Raw genomic sequence first — 21,792 nt, forward strand, 5'->3', positions numbered from 1 at the left:
GTTTTATCACCTCTAATTCACTCTTCAAACTCCATTGATACTGGGTCATCAACAACTTCCAAGACAAAACTTATCTTCATTTTACTCAACATTTCAGCAGCATTTAAGATGAACACTACCCTTTTGAAACACAAGCCTCTCTTGGCTTTCAGGATGCCTAGCTCTCATACTTACCTGGCAGGGGAGATACCATGATCACGAAGGATGCCTAGCTCACCTGATGCAACACTTATGCCAACACTTATAAGTCTCAGATGGCTTATCCTTTACTGAGCCATTATATGTCGGAGTGCTTCAGGGTTTACCCAAGGTGTAGTCTTCTTATGGATACTTTCTCCTTTGACCTAGGTGATCTCCTCTAAAACCACAGCTTTAAGTTGTATCTCCAGCCTGGATATTCTCCCCGATTATCAGAACTTTTGGATGTGTAAAGCAATGCTCATCAAACTTTTAGATGCATAGGACATACCTAAGGAAACTTTAGAATGAGAATTCTGATTCATTTGGGGTGGGGACGGAAATGCTGTATTTCTAAAATGCTTCAGTTGTTAAAGATGCTCCTAGTCTGTGAACCACAATTTGAATGGCAAGACTGTAATGTTCATTTGTGTGCTGCCTTTTCAATATCTATCCATCTCCGTATCCAACAGTTCCTAATAATCTGATGATCTGTGTGGTCCCAATGAAACTGACTCTATCCTTGGGTCAACCATCACATACCATTATTTGTCCACAGTGGGCTTGGAATGTAAACAGATCCAGTCAGACCTTTGCAGGGAATTCTCTTTCCTGGAGTTTTATTAACAACTCTCTTAGAACCAAGAGAAGAATCAGTTTTAGGAGAAAGTTAAAAAAAAAGATCCATGATGATATTAATTAACCCATGGAAATTAAGATTGAGGGGACACCTGGGTGGTTCAGTAGGCTGAGTATCCAACTGTTGATTTAGGCTCAGGTCATGATCTCAGGGTTGGTAGATGGAGTCCCGCATTTGGTGCTGCACTGTCTATCCCTCTCACCTTCTCCCACCACACGTATTTTTGCGTGTGCACTCTCTCTCAAAAAATTAATTAATTAATCAATTAAAATTAAAGCTGGTGGGGGATAGGTAAAAAATAAAATTAAATAAAATTAAAAACTCAGTTCCTCAGTTGCAATACTCATATTTCAAGTGTTCAAGAGCCCTATGTCGCTTTGGCTACCCTTTGCGACAATGCAGATACAGAATATTTGTTTCATCACAGAAAGTTTGATTAGTGCTACCCTGTTTATTACTATATTTGTTCCCTTCTTTTCATTTAATTGTTATTTACTTATTTATTAACTGACTTGAAAAATGTACTGTCTGAAGGCAGGGTTTTGCTTTTTTTTTTTTTTTTAAAGATTTTTTTTTATTTGTCAGAGAGAGAGAGTACACACAAGCAGACAGAGTGGCAGGCAGAGGCAGCGAGAGGTGCAGGCTCCCTGCCTAGCAAGGAGCCCGATGTGGCTCTCGATCCCAGGACCCTGGGATCATGACCTGACCTGAAGGCAGCGGCTTAACCAACTGAGCCACCCAGGCGTCCCTGGGGTTTTGCTTTTTTTAAGATTTTATTTATTTATTTGACAGAGAGAGACACAGCAAGAGAGGGAACACAAACAGGGGGAGTGGGGGAAGGAGAAGCAGTGTTCCTACCGAGCTGGGAGCCTGATGCTGGGCTCCAGACCCTGAGATCGTGACCTGAGCCGAAGGCAGACGCTTAACAACTGAGCCACCCAGGAGCCCAAGGCAGGTGTTTTTTTTTTTTTTTTTTTTCTTTTTAAAGATTTTATTTATTTGACAAAGAGAGAGAGTGTACATGCAGGGCGAACAGCAGAGGGAGAGGGAGGGTGAGGGAGAGGAAGCAGCAGACTGTGTTCTGAGCAATGAGCCCAGTGTGAGGCTTGATCCCAGGACCCTGGATCATGGCCTGAGCCAAAGGCAGATGCTTAACTGACTAAGCCACCCAGGCACCTCTGAAGGCAGGAATTTGTATATGTTCTGTTCTTTTCTATATTCCCAGTATCTAGAAAAGTAAGTTACATACAACGTGCCCTCAATAAATAATTATGAAATAACTGATCGCCTCCCTCATTAGAATGTATGCTACATGAGGAAGGAAACCCTGTGTGTACTTTTCACTACAGTATCCCTAGTACCAAACTGAAGATATTCCTTCCTGCTAGCCTCAAGGCCTTTCCTACTTTGGCTCTGCCAACCATTTTTTTTTTTTTTAAGGTTTTGTTTATTTATTTGCGAGATAGCAAGAGAGAGAACGAGAGATAGCACAAGTGGGAGTGGGGGGCAGGGAGAAAGAGAAAAAGACTTCCTGCTGAGCAGGGAGTCTGACACCAGATTCAATCCCATGACCCCAGGATCAGATGCTTAACCGACTGACCCAGCCGGTGCTCCAGCTCTGCCTACCTTTTAATGCCTTTTCCCTTCAATAATATTGGAATATTTGAATTCCAATTCAAATATTGAAATATTTGAATCCTGAAACTCATCAAGTTCCCTCTCGTCTCTGGACTTTTGTAATTCAGTTCCTTAATCTGGGTAACACTTATTCCCTATCAAGCATGTGGGACCAGCATTATTACTTATAGGTGTTAGTAGTGAGTGTCCCAGAAGATGGCAAATTAAAATGCCAGTATCAGTTGATTTATACTAGAATGCTATACTCTTTCTTTGTTTTTATTTTCTAGATTGGAGGGTTTTTTTGTTTGTTTTTGTTTTAGAATTTTAACTGATAGTAACTCTCTCATACTGTTGAGAGTCTTGAAATAAAGTCAACAAGAGTGGACCAACAGAGAAAAAAGACTTTATTTAGGTGCTAGCAGAAGGATCAGTCTGAATATAAGACTACTCTGTTGTCTGGAAGTTAGCAGAAGTTTTATAAGTTCTGGCATTTAGATTGGTCATGAGAAAGAAAAGGAACAAGGAAATGAAAATGTGATATGTGGGGCCATGCAAATCTTTCATTATTAGCTTTTAGAAGTAGATGTCATGATGATATGCAAGGGCAGGAAAGACATTCTGCAGTTTGGAGATAGAAAGGAAAACCAGGGTGCCTGGGTGGCTCAGTGGATTAAAGCCTCTGCCATGGCTCAGGTCATGATCCCAGGGTCTTGGGATCGAGTCCCGCATTGGGCTATCTGCTCGGTGGGGAGCCTGTTTCCTCCTCTGCCTCTCTGTGATCTCTGTCAAATAAAATATATATATATAAAAAAAAAAGGAAAACCAACAATTTAAACAAGTCCAGATTACATTCACAATTTAGAATTTATCAAGAGAATTTACAAGTAGGGGCTTGTAGTTCTTGTAAGGATTGAGAAAAAGATCTTCGTAATTTACAGAACTATAATGTTGAACACCAAAATACATTATATAAGCAACCACACGTTTTGTTTTCATCATGTGTACACGGCAAAATGTGAACTAGCGGTATCCCCCAGAACTTTCTCAGGAGGTCTCTCTTTTTGCTGAGAACAGGTTGTTGTGAGCTTGTATAATCTTTGAAAGCTCAGTAAAGCAAGATAATTTATTCAGTTGATTAGGATTTCTTATAGTAAATAACCAAATCAAATGAACCAAATTCCAAAGTTCATAGGCTGTTCTAAATGAAAACCACTGATAGAAAGCAAGACAAATTTTGTAAAAAATGACATTACAAGGGCACCTGGGTGGCTCAGTTGGTTGGACATCTGACTCTTGATTTCAGCTTAGATCATGATCTCATGGGTCCTGGGATCAAGCCCTGCATAGAGCGCTGCATCAGGCCCTATTTATCTTCTTCTCCCTCTCTCTCTGCCCTTCCTCTCTCTCTAAAATAAATAAGTAAATCTTTAAAAAATGACATTACAGAATAATTAAGATTTAATCAAACTACAAATTGAGACCTCTGGCATTAATGAATCAGAAGTGAGGTATCTTTTAAAACGATAAAGAATAACACTCAAGAAAGCTTATTTTTCCCATAAAAGCAAACTATTTTATAAATATTTTTATTGAGACATAATGGACATATAAAATTATGTAACATTAAGGTATACAATGAGTTGATTAGATATTTTATAGATTGCAATTATGATTACCATCTTAGCTGACACCTCCATCACATCACATAATCAACATTTCCTTTTTGTGGTGAGAACAATTAAGATCTAGTGGCACCTGGGGGGACCCAGTCAGCTGGGTGTCTGCCTTCTGCTCCATTGTGATCCCAGAGTTCTGAGATCAATCAGGTCTACACTGGGCCCTCTGCTCAGCGGAGAGCCTGCTTCTCCTTCTGCCTGCTCCTCCCCTGCTCGTACTGTTTCTCTTTCTGTCAAGTAAATAAATAAAATCTTTATAAAAAAAGAGAACAATTAAGATCTAGTCTTTCAGCAACTTTGATGTTTGTAATATGGTATTATAAAAGCAAACTATTTTATACTTCTGCAGCATGTTTAAGAAGATAACTATATTTGGTTTTAGAAAAGAATATCTAGTAAGTTTCAGATATGAATTATACATCAAATATGATTTACTTACATATAAAAAATAAGTACATGTGATTTTTCATGGCACGGCGTTTATAAGGATTCCTATGCTTCTGACTGTGACCAATTCAAGATGTAAAGTGGAATAGATTTCTCAGAAGCAGAGGCCTACTTGGTGCCTGGGTGACTCAGTTGGTTAAGTATCTGCCTTTGGCTCAGGTCATGATCCCAGTGTCCTGGGATAGAGTCCTGCATCACATCAGGCTCCCTGCTCAGGAGGGAATTTTCTTCTCTCCCTCTGCCCCTCTAGTGGTCCTCTCTTGCTCTCATTCTCAAATAAATAAATAACATCTTTAAAAAAAAAAAAAAAGTGGAGGCCTATTTTGTGGGAATGGAAACTTGTAAATATGGGGTGTGTGTGTATGTGTGTGCAGGCATGTGCACAGGACTTGAGTCACTAAAAATAAAGCCGTTTACACAGGAAAGGAAATACCACCAGTTGCCTGACAATCTAAAGGTGAGGCAAATATGGGTGAAATAGTCTGGTACATAAACCACTTTAATCAGGTTGGCAGTCTACTCCTGACTTGTCTCCCCCCACCCCCACCCCCATTAAAGTTATTTGGCATATGCTGTTAAAGTATATATATATTAGAGGGGCGCCTGGGTGGCTCAGTGGGTTAAAGCCTCTGACTTCGGCTCAGGTCATGATCCCAGGCTCCTGGGATCGAGCCCCACACTGGGCTCTCTGCTCTGTGGGGAACTTGCTTCCTCTTCTCCCTCTGCCTGCCTCTCTGCCTACTTGCAATCTCTGCCTGTCAAATAAATAAATAAAATCTTTAAAAAAATAAAGTATATATATTAGAAACAGGGAATAGGGATGGGGCATAGGCAGGTTTTTGCCAACTAACAGTGTATGGCGATATGGGCAATGGTTTCACCCATCAAGAACTCTGGCTTTGTGGGTTTTTTTTTTTTTAAGATTTTATTTATTCATTTCACAAGACAGAGATCACAAGTAGGCAGAGAGGCAGGCAGAGAGAGAGGGGGAGGCAGGCTCCCCGCTGAGCAGGGAGCCCGATGCGGGGCTAGATCCCAAGACCCTGACCTGAGCCGAAGGCAGAGGCCTTAACCCACTGAGCCACCCAGGCGCCCCCTGGCTTTGGTTTTTAAACCACAAACTCTTTCCAGACAAAACTGACAAGCGGCTCAATCAAGTTTTGTGGAAGATGTATGGTCAGAAAATCAGGTTTGACATCAGGCTTGATAGACTTAGAGCACATTTTGATTGTACTTAGTTTCATAAAAACAGGTCAGTAAGGGGAGAACCCACGTATGATCATCTCTCTTCAGATTCTCAAAAGCATGAGTACCGGTTTTACCCAGTCGCACAGTTCTGCAAATACGAATAGCACAGTAAGCGTGTTCAAGAGTGTGACAACCACGAATACTAGTGATTGAAACCTGCGCTTTATCTTTACAGGCTTCGAAAAACCAAAGTTTTGTGTGAACACCCGCCCCGACTAAATCTAATAGAATACCTACAAATTCTTGTCGACTCCCGTGCGCCCGCACACAAGGTGCAAGTGTAAGGAGAAGGAGAAGCCCGGGATTTTTCTGGAAGCACTGGAGTGCAGGGCAGAGGAAGAAAAGAGAAGGGCCACTTGCCTACCGTTTTCTTTACACTGGCCCATGTCAAAGATTAAACGTATTTGAAATCGAGGTCGCAGAGAGCGCTACCCACAACCCACAGAGGGACCAGCGGCGAAGGATTTCCAAGACAATCACCGCAGCTGGGGGAGTTGGCGGCTTTATTAAGAGACATCCCGGGGAAGGGCCAGCGGTCGCCGCCTGGGGGCGCCGCCGCTTCCCCGCGAGGTGCCCACCCGCGGTGCGCGCACGCGAGGCCTCCCACCGCGCCTGCGCTGAGGGTGTACGCCGGCTTGCTTTTCCCCGACGCCAGCCGTCCCGGCCGGGGTGAAAAACTGCGTGACACGCAGTGAACGTGGCGGCCATCTTCCTCCTCTGGGCACGTCAGCTGAGCCTGTGACGGCTGAAGAGGAGCGTTGCGCAAGCGCGACCAAGACGGTCACAGGTAACTCCCATCTGACGGGCGAGGCGTCGCCGTCGTCGCCGGAAGTTTGGCGTATCTGCGCTGGGAGAGCGGCGGCAGTCGCGGCAGACGCGGCTCTCTCCTGATACCCGGATGTGAGGCGATTCGCTGGCTCGTGTTGGACCGTCGGCAGGAGTGAGGAAGGTAGGTTAGCTTTCCGACGTCCCCGCCGCGTGCTGTCGCGCCTCCTGCGTCCTCACCTCCCTTCTGCCAGCCTCTCCGGAGAGCTGGAGGACCCCCCCCCCCCCCCGCGCGCTTCCTGTACCACCTTCTGTGTCGTTTTGCATCGTACGCCTCTTCCTACTCCCGGGGTCCCGGCTCCGGGAGCCCTTGAGAGGGAGTGGGCGGCTCGAAGACACTGTCGCTTGAGGTAGGCAATCAGCCTGAGCGTTTCGGGTGCCCAGGCGCCTCATCACCTGCTATTGCTGGCTGGGGTAGGCAGAGGTAATAAGGGGCCATGACCGAGGACCGCGGGTCACGCCAGGGGTCTCAAGGCGGCTGAGAGGGCATCCAGAACCCGGAGGTGAGGTGTAGCATTGCGACTACTGGGGCGGTGTCGGCGTTGGTCCGCAGGTAGCCCCCGGCCTTGTCCCCGGCGTCTTTCCTTCCACGCGTTTTCCCCGAGTCAGCCCCACCAGCCAGCGCGCTTCTGCGGTTTCTGCGGCTTGCTTCCCTGCGGTTGCCCCGGCCGCTGACCCGGCCTGAACCGTGAGCTCTCTGCAGTCTGCAGGATGTGATGTGAGGATCTTGGAGGGGAGCAGTGGCCTGGGTCCAAGGTCATGGAATAATTCAGCTTGGATCTATAAGTCGGGGCCAGGTAGGGCTGCTCTGGAGTAGAAAGGGGTGCATTGAGGGCCATAGTGAAGTTTACAGGGATAGATGCGAACGGAAGGGAATTGGATCCTCTGTGTCACGGTTCATAACATTATTTACAACAGGGGTTTTGTTTTATTGAGGCAGAATGGGATAGCGAGTCCAAAAATTAGGGAACTCTCCCACCCTCTTCCCATCCCCCAGCCCTTACCCCCCCCCCCCCCCCCGCAATGTTGAGATCAGGAAACCCTGCTGCAGGTACTATATTTTCCGAGGTGGGGGGCGGGGAGCGCAACGGGGAGGAGGAAGGAGTTAAGTCTTTGTGCTTTGAGAAGTACTGCGAACCTTCAAGAGTTGAAATGGGATTCTTTGAGCGGAAAGTAATTGCAGCGCACAGTATTAACGAGCATTATCGCATGAAGTCTCAGTAAATAATTAACCTTAACAAAAGCCAATGAAAGAGTGATACTTGGTGGAATAGTAATATGGGGGGGTTGTTTTTCGCCCTTTAATTTTAAAAGGCTGAGTAACACGGATTTCAGTTTGGAACCTGCTTGCAGTGAACTCTGGTATATTCAGTGTCTCTTTTTATTGGGTCCTTGGTTTCTCCTTTTCAGTGGAATTATTTTTAATTTGAAGAACTTAAGAATTTTTATTATGGAATTAGATATGAGAGTAGGATGAAAAGTGCTTAAAAGGCATTTAATTTGGAAGCTGCAAATTCAGGCCTAGAGTATGTGAGGAAATGAGAAAACTCTTATCAGACACTTACTCCTTTTAAGCAGAATGCAGTTATATATGCCCCTTAGAGTAGATAACGTGACTTTGGAAGTACCCTCTCTAGAACAAAACTTGCCTGGCTTATGAGCTTCTGTCCACCTTAATCATCCTGGCTCAGGAAAGTTTGCTCTCATTTCACAGTGGTTAGTATTACAATTCTGTAGTGAACAGTAATTTTTTTTTTAACATCAAACTCCTACAAGGTTTTGTGTGAGGCATTTAAATCAATAAATTATGCTCCAAAAAGGAAGGGAAAAGGGCCCTAATTAATGAATGATATTACTCCCCATTACTGGATGACCTTTTATAGTAGTAATTTGTTACAGCACAGTCTGATTGTATTTATTGTAATAATGAAGGTAACTAGCATTGTACAGTAACTTTTTTTAGTAGTTAAATATTTTTCGAAACTTTTTGGAGCAGATTATGTTCCATGTGGAGTTCTATGATTAACCTTAATTGAAGGTGACTGGAAGTCTAGGTGGTAGTTTGAAATCAACTCCAGTAAAACTGTTAGGGTAGGTGATTCACTCAAGGACTATGTTACCCCTTCAGCAGCCCAGATTTTTCTGTGCATCTTTTGGCACAGGGAAAGTTCTTTGGCTCTATTTCTGCATAAGTTCTATATTACAGCTGTATCATACTACTGTAGTTACTTCTGACAGATGGATAATTCTGTTAACTCGACCATCCTTTTTTCTTTTTTGGAAGGGCTATATCTTATGCTTAATTGCATTATAGTACATCGGAAGGAAGCAAGATTTATATCTTTGCTTTCTTCTGCTTACTTTAAACATCCATGGCTGCATGTGTGAGATTCACAGAGATGAAAACTCAATGTAAATTAAAGTGGGGTATTAAGTATTACTCTAAAGAAGCAGTTCTCAGACTTTTTGGTTAGGATTCCTTTACACTCTTAAAAATGATGTAGGACTCAAAAAAGAAAATGATGTAGGACTCCAAGTAGCTTTTGGTTATATGGTTTATATCTTATTGGTAATCATTATATTCTAAGTTAACAAATATATTAATTCATTTAAAAATAGCTAAGGTGGGTGCCTGGGTGGCTCAGTGGGTTAAGCCGCTGCCTTCGGCTCAGGTCATGATCCCAAGGTCCTGGGATCGAGCCCCGTACGGGCTCTCTGCTCAGCAGGGAGCCTGCTTCCTCCCCTCTCTCTGCCTGCCTCTCTGCCTGCTTGTCATCTCTCTCTCTGTCAAATAAATAAATAAATAAATCTTTAAAAAAATAAAAATAAAAATAGCTAAGGAACTAATTACAGGTTACATAACATTTTTTATGGGGAAAAAAACTTTTTTCCAAAACCAAAAAAAAAAAAAAAATACTGAAAGAATGGCAACTGTTTTACATTTTTGTAAATCTCTTTAATATTTGGCCTAATAAGAAGACAGCTGGTTTTCCTGTTAGTTTTTGCATTCAATCATGTGTTGTTCTGGTTGAAGTGTATAAAGAAAATTCAGCTTTACACCAGTATGTTGAGAGGAGTACTTTAATGATCTGCCCAGATAATTGTGATATTCTTCTTTGATTCTACAACAAAACTTGAGTGGTAATTTCTTAAAGGTTAGTTGCAATGTGGAATCTGAAATTGCCTCTATATTTTTTTTGTGCAGTGTTGTGTTAAACCATTGGTCTGTTTTGCGCTTTGATCTTTTTTTCAAGAATGATTTTGATCTAATGAACCCCCTGAAAGTATTTATGGAATCCTGATAGTCCCTATACTCCTTGAGAACTATTGCTTTAATGTAAATAATTAAGTAGTTTAGAATTAATATGGTTATTGAAGCTGAAAGGGATAATGATAGTATGGAATTGAAGTTATCAAGTAGTTAAGTGATAATTTTTAGTATACTTAACAGGTGCGGCGCATGCGATGTGCCAGGAGGTCCATGTGCCAGGAGGTCTTCTAAGGATTCTTTTTTTTTTTAAGATTTTATTTGTTTATTTGAGAGCGGGCACAAGCAGAGGGAGGGTCAGAAGGAGAGGGAGAAGCAGACCCCCCGCCCCCCCAAGCAGGGGAACCTGACAAAGGGGTTCTATCTGACCTGAGCCAAACACAGGCAGGGGGAGAGGGAGAAGCAGGCTTCCTGCTGAGCAGGGAGCCAGATGTGATGCGGGGCCCCATCTCAGGATCCTGGGATCAAGATCTGAGCCGGAGGCAGATGCTTAAAGACTGAGCCACCTGGGCGCCCCGTTTCATGTTTCTTAAGTAAGCTCCAGGTCCCAACATGGGGCTTGAAGTTAACCACCTGGAGATGAAGAGTTGCATGCTCTCTTCACTTAGCCAGCCAGGTGCTATCTATCTATTCATTTATTTTTTCACTTTTAAATATTTTTGTTTATTTATTTTTATTTATTTATTTAAGTAAGCTTTAGGTCCCAAAGCGGGGCTTGAAAATCATCATTTTGAGGTCAGGAGTCACAGTATAGTTTCATTGTAGAGGATATATACTACTTAAATAACTTCTGTGAGGTTTTTGAGGATGGGGAGTATGCCTAGCCTTGGCATCAGTCACTGTGTATATTTAAAATACATTGTCTTAGGACACCTGTGTGTCTCAGTGGGTTAAGCCTCTGTCCTCAGTTCAGTTCATTATCTCACGGTCCTGGAATCAAGGCCCACATTGGGCTCTCTGCTTGGCAGGCAGCCTGCTACCCCCTCTCTCTGCCTCTCTGCCTACTTTGATCACTGTTTGTGGCAAATAAATAAAATCTTTAAAAAAAAAATTTTTTTTTTTAATTTTAAAAAATACATTGTCTTAGAATACTTCAGAAAATTCAGTTACTGAATAAAACAAATGCTAGGAAATATTTATTTTTAAAAGATTTTATTTGACAGAGATATCACAAGTAGGCAGAGAAGCAAGCAGAGAGAGAGGGTGAAGCAGGCTCCCCACTGAGCAGAGAGTCCAATGCAGGGCTCCATCCCAGGACCCTGAGAATCATGACCTGAGCTGAAGTCAGAGGCTTAATCAACTCAGCCACCCAGGCGCCCCCAGGAAATTTTAAGATAATCTTGTCAACATGAAAATTTGAAATTTATTATTTATTTACTTTAAAGATTTATTTATTTGTCAGAGAGAGGGAGAGTGTGCATGCACGCACAAGCAGAGGGAACAGCAGGCATTTTTTTTTTTTTTTAAGATTTTATTTATTCATTTGACAGAGAGCAAGTGCAAGCAGGGGAAGAAGCAGGGAGAAAGGGAGAAGCAGACTCCCTGCTAAGCAGGGAATCAGAGGCGGCACTCTGTTCCAAGATCTTGGGATCATGACCTGAGCTGAAGACAGACATTTAACCATCTGAGCCATCCAGGCGCCCAAAATCTTTGTTTCACATTCGTTTTTTGGTAACTGCTTTATGGCGCTATAACCTACCTTAAAAGAGTTCAGGAGTTTTTAGTATATTAATAGAATTATGCAACCATTGTCAATGTCTAACTTCAAAGATTTATTTATTTATTTGAGAGAGAGAGGGCATGAGAATGAGCATGAACAGAACTGGGAGGTGGGGAGAGGGAGAAGTAGACTCCCTGCTGAGCAGGGAGCCTGGGCAGATGCTTAACTGGCTGAGCCACCCAGGTGCGTCTTCATTGTCTAATTTTAGAATAAAATTAGAAGAAGCCCCATGCGTATACTAGTATATTACACTCCATTTCATTTTCTTCCTAGCCCCTTACTACCACCAGTTTATCTGTTATTATAGATTTGTCTTTTCTGGACATTTTATATTAATTGGATCATATAATGTGTGGCCTTTTGTGACTAGCTTCTTTTACTTAGCATAATGTTTTTAAGGTTAATCTATGTAGCTTGTATGAATACTTCATTTTTGTCTATGGCTAAGTAACAGTTGATTACATGTGTATACCACGTTTTCTTTATCCATTTATCAGTTGATGGACGTTTAGATTGTGTCCACTTTTTGACTATTACGAATAATGCTGCTGTGAACATTTGTGTACAAGTTACTGTGTAGATGTATTCAGATTCACTTTTGAGCTTCCCCAATATATTTTACATAGATATAATAGTACATAGATATTTAAGATTTTATTTATTCATTTAACAGAGAAAGGGAACACAAGCAGGGGGAGTGGGAGAGGGAGAAGAAGACCCCTAGCAGAGCAGGGAGCCCGACGTTGGGCTTATCCCAGGGTCCTATGATCATGACCCGAGCTGAAGGCAGACACTTAACGACTGAGCCACCAGGTGCCCCTGTTTTTTATTTCATAGCTGATCAGTATGTTTATTTTTGATGTGAAAGATGCAAGTGTTGTATAAACATCAAGTAAAATGTAAAAGCATTCATTCTTTATGTACTCTTTCATTTCCATCTTTACCATTGTTGATGTTTTAACGTATATGCTTTTAGTGTATTTTCTCTGTGTTAGCATAGTTGTATATGACTCATTTGTCTCTTTCTTGGAAAATTACATTTATGCAGTTTATATACTTTTTATTTCTAATGATTATCAAAATGCTTTTTTTGTTTTTAAAAAATTTTATTTGAGAGAGAGCATGAGCAGGGTGAGGGAGAGGAGCAAAAGGAGAGGGAGAAGACTTCACGTTGAGCTGGGATTCTGACTTGGGCTCAATCTCAGCACCCGAGATGATCACGACCTGCGCTGTAGGCAGACACTGAACCGACTGAGTCTACCAGATTATCAGAATTCTGTGTTGGTATTTTATTTCTCCTTTTTTGAGCATTTGGGCCGTTCTGGGTATTTTTGTAATATAAATGTTGCTTTTTCATCATTGCTGTCTGTTACATGGATTGCCCCTTTTTTTCTGCCTTGGCTTTGTTTTCCTCATGTGGGTGGATGGTGGTGTAATAAATTGTGGAGGATGAACATAGTAGAATGACTGTTGAGTTTAAGGTGCCTTTAAGAAATCAGGACAGAAATGTCCAGTAGGCTGTTGGGTATCTGAGTAGCACTGGGGATGGAGATTTTGTTGAGGATATGAATTTGTATCTTAACAGCTTACAGGTAGTAATTAGAAGTATGTGTATAGAAGAAGTTATCTAGTAAGTGCCTTTTTTATAATGAGAGGACAAGACCTTGGGGAATGCTAATTTATAAGAGGTTGGTAGAGGAAGAGAATTTTAAAAATTAAAGTTGTCCATGTCTGGCTTTTTTTTTTCTTTTTGGTAAGCTCTGTGCCCAGCATAAGGCTTGAACTGATGACCCGAGATCAAGAGCTGCATGCTCTACTGATTGAGCCAGCCAGCAGCCAGCCCCCCCCCTTTTTTAAAAGATTTTATTTATTTATTTGACAGAGAGAGATCACAAGTTGGCAGAGAGGCAGGTAGAGGGAGAAGCAGGCTCCCTGCTAAGCAGAGAGCCCGATGCGGGGCTGGATCCCAGTACCCTGAGATCATGACCTGAGCTGAAGGCTGAGGCTAAACCCACTGAGCCACCCAGGCACCCTGGCTCCCCCTTTTTAAAGTAAACTCTAATCGCAACATGGGGCTCAGACTTAAGAACCCAAGAGCAAGTCACATGCCCTACCAACTGAGCCAGCCAGGTGTGCCAGGTCTAGCTTTTTTGAATTTTAACTAATGTTGAATTTTACCAAATCACTGTTACCAGTCTATTGAGAATATTACATCAGTTTTACCATTTATTTTTCTATCAGGATGACTAATTCTGAAGATAATTTTTATGGTGGTATTTCTGTTTTTTCTTTTTAGGATAAGTATTACTTGATGATCGTGCATGTCTTGTTGCTAAAATTGTTGATTGGGGCTAATAGTCCATTTTTGGTTGTTGTTGTTGCTGTTATTACTAAATTTTTGATCCCCAACCATATATGCCTCTTAAAATGAGTTGATGAACATGTTATCTGCATGTTTTGGAACCATTTGTGTAATAGAGAGATTAAAGTTTTGAATGTTTGGAAAAATTTGTTAGGGAGAGTACCTTGTGGTGTTGTGTGTGTTTTCTGTGGCATTCACTGTTAATGGTCCATTTTTGCTTTAGTTGTGACATTTTACATGTTTTTGGTTAGCAGTAATTACTTTTTTTTAAAAAAAGATTTTATTTGTTTATTTGACAGGCAGAGATCACAAGTAGAGGCAGGCAGAGAGGCAGGCAGAGAGAGAGGAGGAAGCAGGCTCCCCTCTGAGTAGAGAGCCAGATGCGGGGCTGGATCCCAGGACACTGGGATCATGACCTGAGCCGAAGGCAGAGGCTTTAACCCACTGAGCCACCCAGGCGCCCCAAGCAGTAATTACTTTAAACTTTGTTTTTTTTTTTTTTTTTTTTTTAAAGATTTTATTTATTTATTTGTCAGAGAGAGAGCGAGCGAGAGCAAGCACAGGCAGACAGAGTGGCAGGCAGAGTCAGAGGGAGAAGCAGGCTCCCCGCAGAGCAAGGAGCCAGACGTGGGACTCGATCCCAGGACGCTGGGATCATGACCCGAGCCGAAGGCAGCCGCTTAACCAACTGAGCCACCCAGGCGTCCCTAAACTTTGTTTTTTAATCTCAAGTATTTTGGGGGTGTTTTAGAATGTGAGAAATACTTGGATTACCTTATATTGTGGGTGGATGAATTGGCAGGATACACAGAGAAATAAGAAAGAGAAGACTCCATTTACAGAGCAAGATTTTGTGGAAGAAAAGAACAGGAATCCCCAAACACTAGGCCTTACAGAAACTTTTAACATTGTGCAGGACTCCAGAGGTTGCCGGGAATAGTGCAGCTCCAGCCTTTGGCTCACCTAGCAGACACTAGTGCTAGAGAAATTAAAACAAGTAAGCCAAATGATGAAATAGGGGTGATTTTTCCTCTCAGGGGTCATTTTTTATTCTCTGAAGAATATTTGATTTTTAGAATTGAGGGTGAAATTGAAAGGTGTACTGGGTTGGATTCTACATTAAATCTGTTGGTGGAGTTAACTGCACTTTGAGATGGCTAAAAAGTTTCCAGTAATGTTGGAAATACCAAGAAAAGATTTGGTAAAATAGTCCTAAGGTTGTTTTATTTTCTGAAGTATTTTTCTGGTGATGGGGTTACATTGATGTGATAGAGTATTTTTATTTGACTGGTTGATGCCCTCTATTAATAGAATTTTTAAAATTCAGTCATCTATGTATTTCTTTTTATCAGTTTTACTTGGTGGTGGTAGACCATTTGACTACTCATGTTCTTTTAAAAATGCCAGTTTGCCTTTAATTTAGGCTTTTCATATTCTTGTATATGAAATGTGTGTGGTGCACATGCATATGTGTGTGTACTACTTTTGGTATCAAAACAAATTTTTGTATTATTTTTGTCTTTTTACTGTATTCTGAAACAACAAAAAAAATATATCACTTCTTTGAAAGCAGAGCTGTTCCCTTTGTCTGGAACACTCTTTAGCCTCAGGTGGGAATATGCTTAATGCATCCAAGAAATAATAGCAAGGGAACACACCTAACTGGAGCAGAGGGAGTAGGGACAGAACTAGGAAGTAATAGTTAACATTGAGCCTTTGCTTTTACTTTGATTGAGATGAGAAGTCACTGAAGGATTTTGAGCAGAGAAATAACAGAGCCTGATTTAAGTTCTGAAAGATTGCGATGGCTGTTGTGTGGAGAAGCTGAAGTGAGGAGAAGGTAGGGAGGAAGGAACAAGGCTGAAGGCAGAGTTAGGAATTTAAAGCTGTTGGCAAAAATCCAGGTGAAGGGTAATGGTGACTTGGACCTGGGTGGTAAGGGTGGAGATTCTAGGTGGTCAGATCTTGGATGTGTTTTGAAGGTAGACAGGATTTGTTGATGATGAGTTGATTTGTGTAAGTTGAAGAATTGGGGATGATTCCAAAGTTTTATTCCAGATACTTAAGTATGAATTTAACATTTATTTATGACAAATATCATTCCACTCCCAGCCTTCCCCCATCTCCTAGTACCTTTCTCCAGAAGCTACCACTTTTATTCTTCTAGCTGTTACTCTTAGTATCTAGCTCTATATTTTTGATAGTATGCCCTAACTGCTGTATTTTGATTTTTCAGTTCCCAATGTTACTGACTTTCTGCCTCCATAGATAAAAATTTAGCTCTCTTATTTTCTTCCCCTCATCCCCTTAAGAGAGTTCTATTTTGGTTACTGGTTAAGCCACTAGTGAGTGTTGTTATAACTATGTAATACTGGTCATTGCTGAGCTAAGTATTCTCCTTTAACTGTATACCCCTCCCATTTTTATCCCCTGGAGTTAATAATTGCCTTGCTTTTCTTTCTTTTTTTCTTATTTATTTATTTATTTATTTTTATTTTGGAGATTTTATTTATTTATTTGAGAGAGAGCGAACACCAGTAGGGGGGAGGGGCAGAGGCAGAGGGAGAAGCAGAAGCGGACTCTGCACTGACCAGGGAGCCAGATGAGGGGCTGATGCCAGTCTCCATCCTGGGACTCTGGGGTCATGACCTGAACCAAAGGCAGATGCTCAACCAACTGAGCCAACGAGGCATCCCAGCCTTTGTTTTTTTTTTACATAGTTTTTTTAAGGCACCAGGGTAATTTTTCTCCCAAATGTCATGTGCCTGGTAGTAATATTTTTTATGCTCTAAATGAAGCCCAGTTGCTTTTCTGTGTGTATCCCCGCTAGCCTCAAGGTTTGTTTTGGGATTCTTCAACCATTAATTTCTTTCTTTCTTTCTTTTTAAGATTTTATTTATTTATTTGACAGAGATCACAAGTAGGCAAAGAGGCAGGCAGAGAGAGAGAGAGAGAGAGAGAGAGAGGAGGAAGCAGGCTCCCCACTGAGCACAGGTCACGATCCCAAGACCATGACCCTAGAGGAAGGCAGAGGCTTTAACCCACTGAGCCACCCAGGTGCCCCAACCATTACATTTCATTACAGATTGGTTGCTCTTTTGGCCTGTTCTCCAAAGCGTTTGTACAATTAATACTGCGACCAGCAGCACTTTAATCCACATTCTTACTAACATTTTGTTTTCTCTAACTTTAAAATTTTTGCCGTTGTGATGGTTGTCTATTGCTCTATTGGATTTCTTTCTCCTCCTCTTTGTGATGAACTTGTTCAAATTTCTTGTCTTTTGTTTTTCCTTTAGTTGGCCATTTCATTGATTTGTACGATTTTAAGAAATATAATCTTTGCAGACTAATCTTTTTAAGTTCTTTTTCACCTTTCACATTTTGTGTCTATAATCAAGCTATTTGGCATTGACTTTAGTGTATTATGTGAAGTAGGGATTAATTTTCACTTCTTTCCCCACTATTTGTTCCTGTGCTGTTCCTTTTAAAAATCTGTTTTCCCAGCTTTGTATTATTTATCATAAACCAGTTGACCACACATACATGAGTCTGATTGTGGGCATTCTGCTTTGTGTCATTTGACTGTTCCATTGTTCTATTGGTCTGTCCTTCAATCAGTATAACACATCACTATGGCTTTATTGATTCTATTAATTGTTGATGTCTGGTATGGCAAGTTCACCTATCTTGTGGGTTTTTTTTTTAAAGTATGATTTCTTATACTATATAGAATAGATTTTCTTAATTTCCAAACAGCATTTTCTATTTAGAGTTTTGGGATTATTCATTTCTAGCAAACTACATTGTGATCAGAAAACATACTGTATGGTATCATTTCTTGGATGTTTGTGGAGACTTGCTTTAGGTCCTGTATTTGGGGTCATTTTTGTAAGTGTTCAATATATGCCTTAAAAGAATGTGTTTTGCAGTTGTTGGGAAAATACTGTGTGTGTATGCATTAAGTGAAGTTTAAAATTGTCTTGTTTAGATATTCTGTGTAATTAATGGGGTTGTTTTGGTTTTTTGTCTGCTTTTTATCAGTTACTGAGAAGAGTGTGTCCAAATGTCTCAGGATTTTGGATTTCTCCATTTTTCCTTGTATTTTTCAATTAGGGGATTACATATGTCAACTTCAAAATTGTATATTTTATTTATATTTATTTATTTTAAAAAATTTATTTGAGAAAGAGAGTGAATGAGAGAACAAGTTGGGGGGGGTAGCCAGGAGGAGAAGCAGACCCGCTGCTGGGCAGGGAGCCTAATGCAGGGCTCTATCCCAGAACCCTGGAATCATGATGCTTAACCGACTGAGCCACCCAGGCATCCCAAGAATTATGTATTTTTAGTTTATATTCTTAGATGTGTGCAGTTTGAAATTGTTATAGTTTCCTGTTAAATTGAACCCTTTATTATTTTGTTTCTTTTTAATATTGCCTTTCTTAAAGTTGCTTTGGTATTAATGTAGATACATAAACTTTCCTTTGGTTAGTATTTGTATTCTCTATTTGTCCTTTATGCCCTTCTTCATTTTTATGCTCTAAGTATGTCTCATAATCACGGTTTATCTGGAGGATTTGATCCGTGTACATGTAATGTGAGTTCTGATGTATTTTGGGTTAAATCTCTGTTTTTATTTCATGCTGTTATATGTTTTTCTCTTCTTTTTTTTTTAAGATTTTATTTATTTATTTGACAGACAGATCACAAGTAGGCAGAGAGGCAGGCAGAGAGAGAGAGAGAGAGAGAATATGGAGGAAGCAGGCTCCCTACCGAGCAGAGAGCCCGATGTGAGGCTTGATCCCAGAACCCAGGTCATGGGATCATGACCTGAGCCGAAGGCTGAGGCTTTAACCCACTGAGCCACCCATGCACCCTGTTTTTCTCTTTTTGTCATTAAAATTTTATTGGTTTTGGAGGGTAATGTCAATTCTGTCATATTTTTCACCTGCAACTTAGCTCCCACCTTTGCCTTTCATATATGGTAGAGGAGGAGGGGGAAAAGAAACAACATAAAACAGGGGCTATCTATCGGCCTCTCTTCTGCAAGTGGTCGTGAAGCCTAAATTAATAATAATAGTTACCAGTTGAGTCACTGTGTTGTACATCTGAAAGTAATATAACATCATCTGTTAACTATAGTTTAATAGCAAACATTAAAAAAATGAATAAAAAATAATAGTGGCTACTTTTGTCATTTACCTATTTCATTTTGGTTTATGCCAACACTGGACTGGATGAGTTGTTATCAGTTTAGTTGGGGATATTCATTCTGTGGAATCTGAGATCTTTGTGGTCCTAACTTTGTTGGCCTTTGACCAAGGTATTAGATAAGAGGGTTGCAAGAGGTTACCCAGTGATTGTCCTGGGTTCCAGAAGTAGCGCTCCTTGCTCTCCATGTACAATCACGCATGATTGCTTTCTTTGCCTTTTGGTATATTGGTATGAGGATCCCCAAGTGAAGAGGGCTCAGTCTCAGCATCCAATTTTCAGAACCATGACGGTGTTTGCAGACTTGTCTACAAGTATGAAGTAGGTTATAGCTGAACCGAGTGAGTAGAGTAGATTCAATCTTGGAATCCCACCTCCTTAACCATTTGGACTTGTTCAGTATACCTGGGAAGGTGGGTATTTCTGCCTCATTGACTAGGCTACTGTTGAGTGTAAGATTCACTTAATCAATCTGACACTATTCAGTGCAGCTTCCATGTACTTAAGAGCAGGAGTTGATAAACTACTTTGGCACTTAGGCCAACTTTGGCTCCACCCCCACCCCCCAAAATAGTTTAACATATTTTTAAGGGTTGTTAAAAAAAAAAAAAATCTCACTTTGGACTAGCCACATCTCAGGTATTTAGTAGCTGCACATTGCTAATTGATGATCATATTGGACAGTCTTCTCTAGATTGCTCTTTCTCAAATTGTTCTCTGCAGAATAGCTTTAGAGACCACTGTCCTAGTGGGCAGATCCTGGCTAAGGTACGTGAACTTGGTGGGGAGTGAATAGCTACAGCAACTTCTTGTCCTCTGTTCTGTTTGTCCCCATATCCCTTTCTTCAGAACATGATTTTAGATTTTTAAGATAAATTTCCAAGGCTAAGATACTTAGAAAATTATTGCCCATGAGTGAACTTAGTGTTGAACTTTCCTTATAGATTTTGAGGCAACTATTCTTGAGGCATTTTGCAGTTTTTCAGGGTTCTGATGAGAGTAGGTAATGGACTCTCCAACTCTAAGATACTATGGCTCTTTTTGTGGTCAAATCCATCATGTGTAAATTAACAAATAGTTACTATTTGATAACTGGGGTACATAAACATACTTGTTATATAAACGAATAAATCCTGTATTTAGAGGTATAATAAGCATTTGTGCATTTAAATTGGGAGCATAAAAAGGAGGCCCTGTTCCTCACTGGAGGAGATGACATTTTTGTTTGAATACATAATATTTACATATATGGTATGATTTGTTTTATTTTTTTGTTTTAAATTTTTTTTATGGGTGGTGCCCGGCTGGCTCAGTTGGTAGAGAATGCAGCCCTGTTCTCAAGGTTGTGAGGGCAAATGCCATATGGGGTGTAGAACTTAGTTTAAAGGAAAAAAAAAAAGTAGGACTTAAAAAAAAAAACGAATTATTTTTTATGTGCTTTTATTATTTTTTATATTTTAAAATGTTTATTTATGAATTATTTTTTAAATGCTTCCATTTGTTAGGTATTGCTTTTGCTATTTTGTGAAGAGAAAAACTTAATTACTAGTAACTTTTATTTAAAAGCCAGTCAAAACCATATATTTAGTGTTCGTAATTTCTAAGAAAAAGATATCATCCCTGCAAACATTATGAAAAAATATGTATTTTTACAAAATGGCTTTTTTGAAGTATATTTTACATTTAATAGAATGCACAGATTAAGATTGTAAAGTTTGATAAGTTTGGGCATAGAAACACCTGTGAAGCTACCTCTCCAATCAAGATAAAGGACATTTCCATCATCCCTAAAACATACCTTGGAACCTATTCAAGTATGTTCTTGACTCCACTTTGGGTAATCACTGTTGTGTTTTCTGTCATTATAGGTGTGTTTTGCCTGTTCTAGAATTTCATGTCAGTGAGATTATGCATGTGTGCTCTATTCTGTGTTTGACTTCTTTTCCTTAACATAATGGTTTTTAATTTCTTCCATGTTGTTGTATAAACAACGTGCTTATATTTTTCCCCCCATGAGTATTCCATTGCATGAAAATGCCACAGTTTATTTTTATATACCTAATAATTGGTGCAGGGAGTCACATCAATATCTTATATGTAGGATTAATAGAAACATTTTTATATAGGTCCTTTTATGGTCATATTTTGAGGGGTATTATGTTTTGGGGGGTAAATAATTAGGACTGGAATTTGGGTCAGAGGGTAGGTAAAATTTAACTTTATAAGAAAGTACCAAACTTCCAAAGCATTTATTCCATTTTATCGTACCAGTGGCATTCTTAGAGTTCTACACTGTTCACAGCCTCATGGATACTGGTTTTTGTCAGTTTTAAACATTTTTCCTATTTTAGTGGGTTTGTGGTAGTGTCTCACTGGGTTTTTTGTTTTGTTTTGTTTTTTAAAGATTTTACGTCTTTATTTATTTGACAGAGAGCACAAGTAGGCAGAGAGGCTGGCACAGAGAGAGGGGGAAGCAGGCTCCCTGCTGAGCAGAGAGCCCAATGCAGGGCTCGATCCCATGACCCTGGAGATCTTGACCTGAGCCAAAGGCAGAGGCTTAACCCACTGAGCCACCAGGTGCCCTCACTGTGTTTTTAATAT

The 21,792-nt window shown here is 40.5% G+C and overlaps 1 protein-coding gene across 7 annotated transcripts in view; it reads left to right on the plus strand.

Annotated features, from left to right (window-relative positions):
• Positions 1-6,296: 6,296 nt before the first annotated feature.
• The window catches only part of ESCO1 (establishment of sister chromatid cohesion N-acetyltransferase 1), an 84,396-nt gene continuing 68,900 nt past the window's right edge, over positions 6,297-21,792 (plus strand). For 5 of the 7 annotated variants that reach the window (XM_059138922.1, XM_059138924.1, XM_059138921.1 and 2 more), the window contains exon 1: positions 6,301-6,757. The gene's annotated coding sequence lies outside the window, so the exon portion shown is untranslated. Of the gene's footprint in view, positions 6,758-6,875; positions 6,984-21,792 lie in introns of those variants that run through there. The other 2 variants (XM_059138927.1, XM_059138923.1) reach the window with 2 other exon arrangements.

The sequence above is a fragment of the Mustela lutreola genome, chromosome 11 (genome assembly GCF_030435805.1).
Source record: "Mustela lutreola isolate mMusLut2 chromosome 11, mMusLut2.pri, whole genome shotgun sequence".
In the NCBI taxonomy this organism is placed as follows: domain Eukaryota; kingdom Metazoa; phylum Chordata; class Mammalia; order Carnivora; family Mustelidae; genus Mustela; species Mustela lutreola.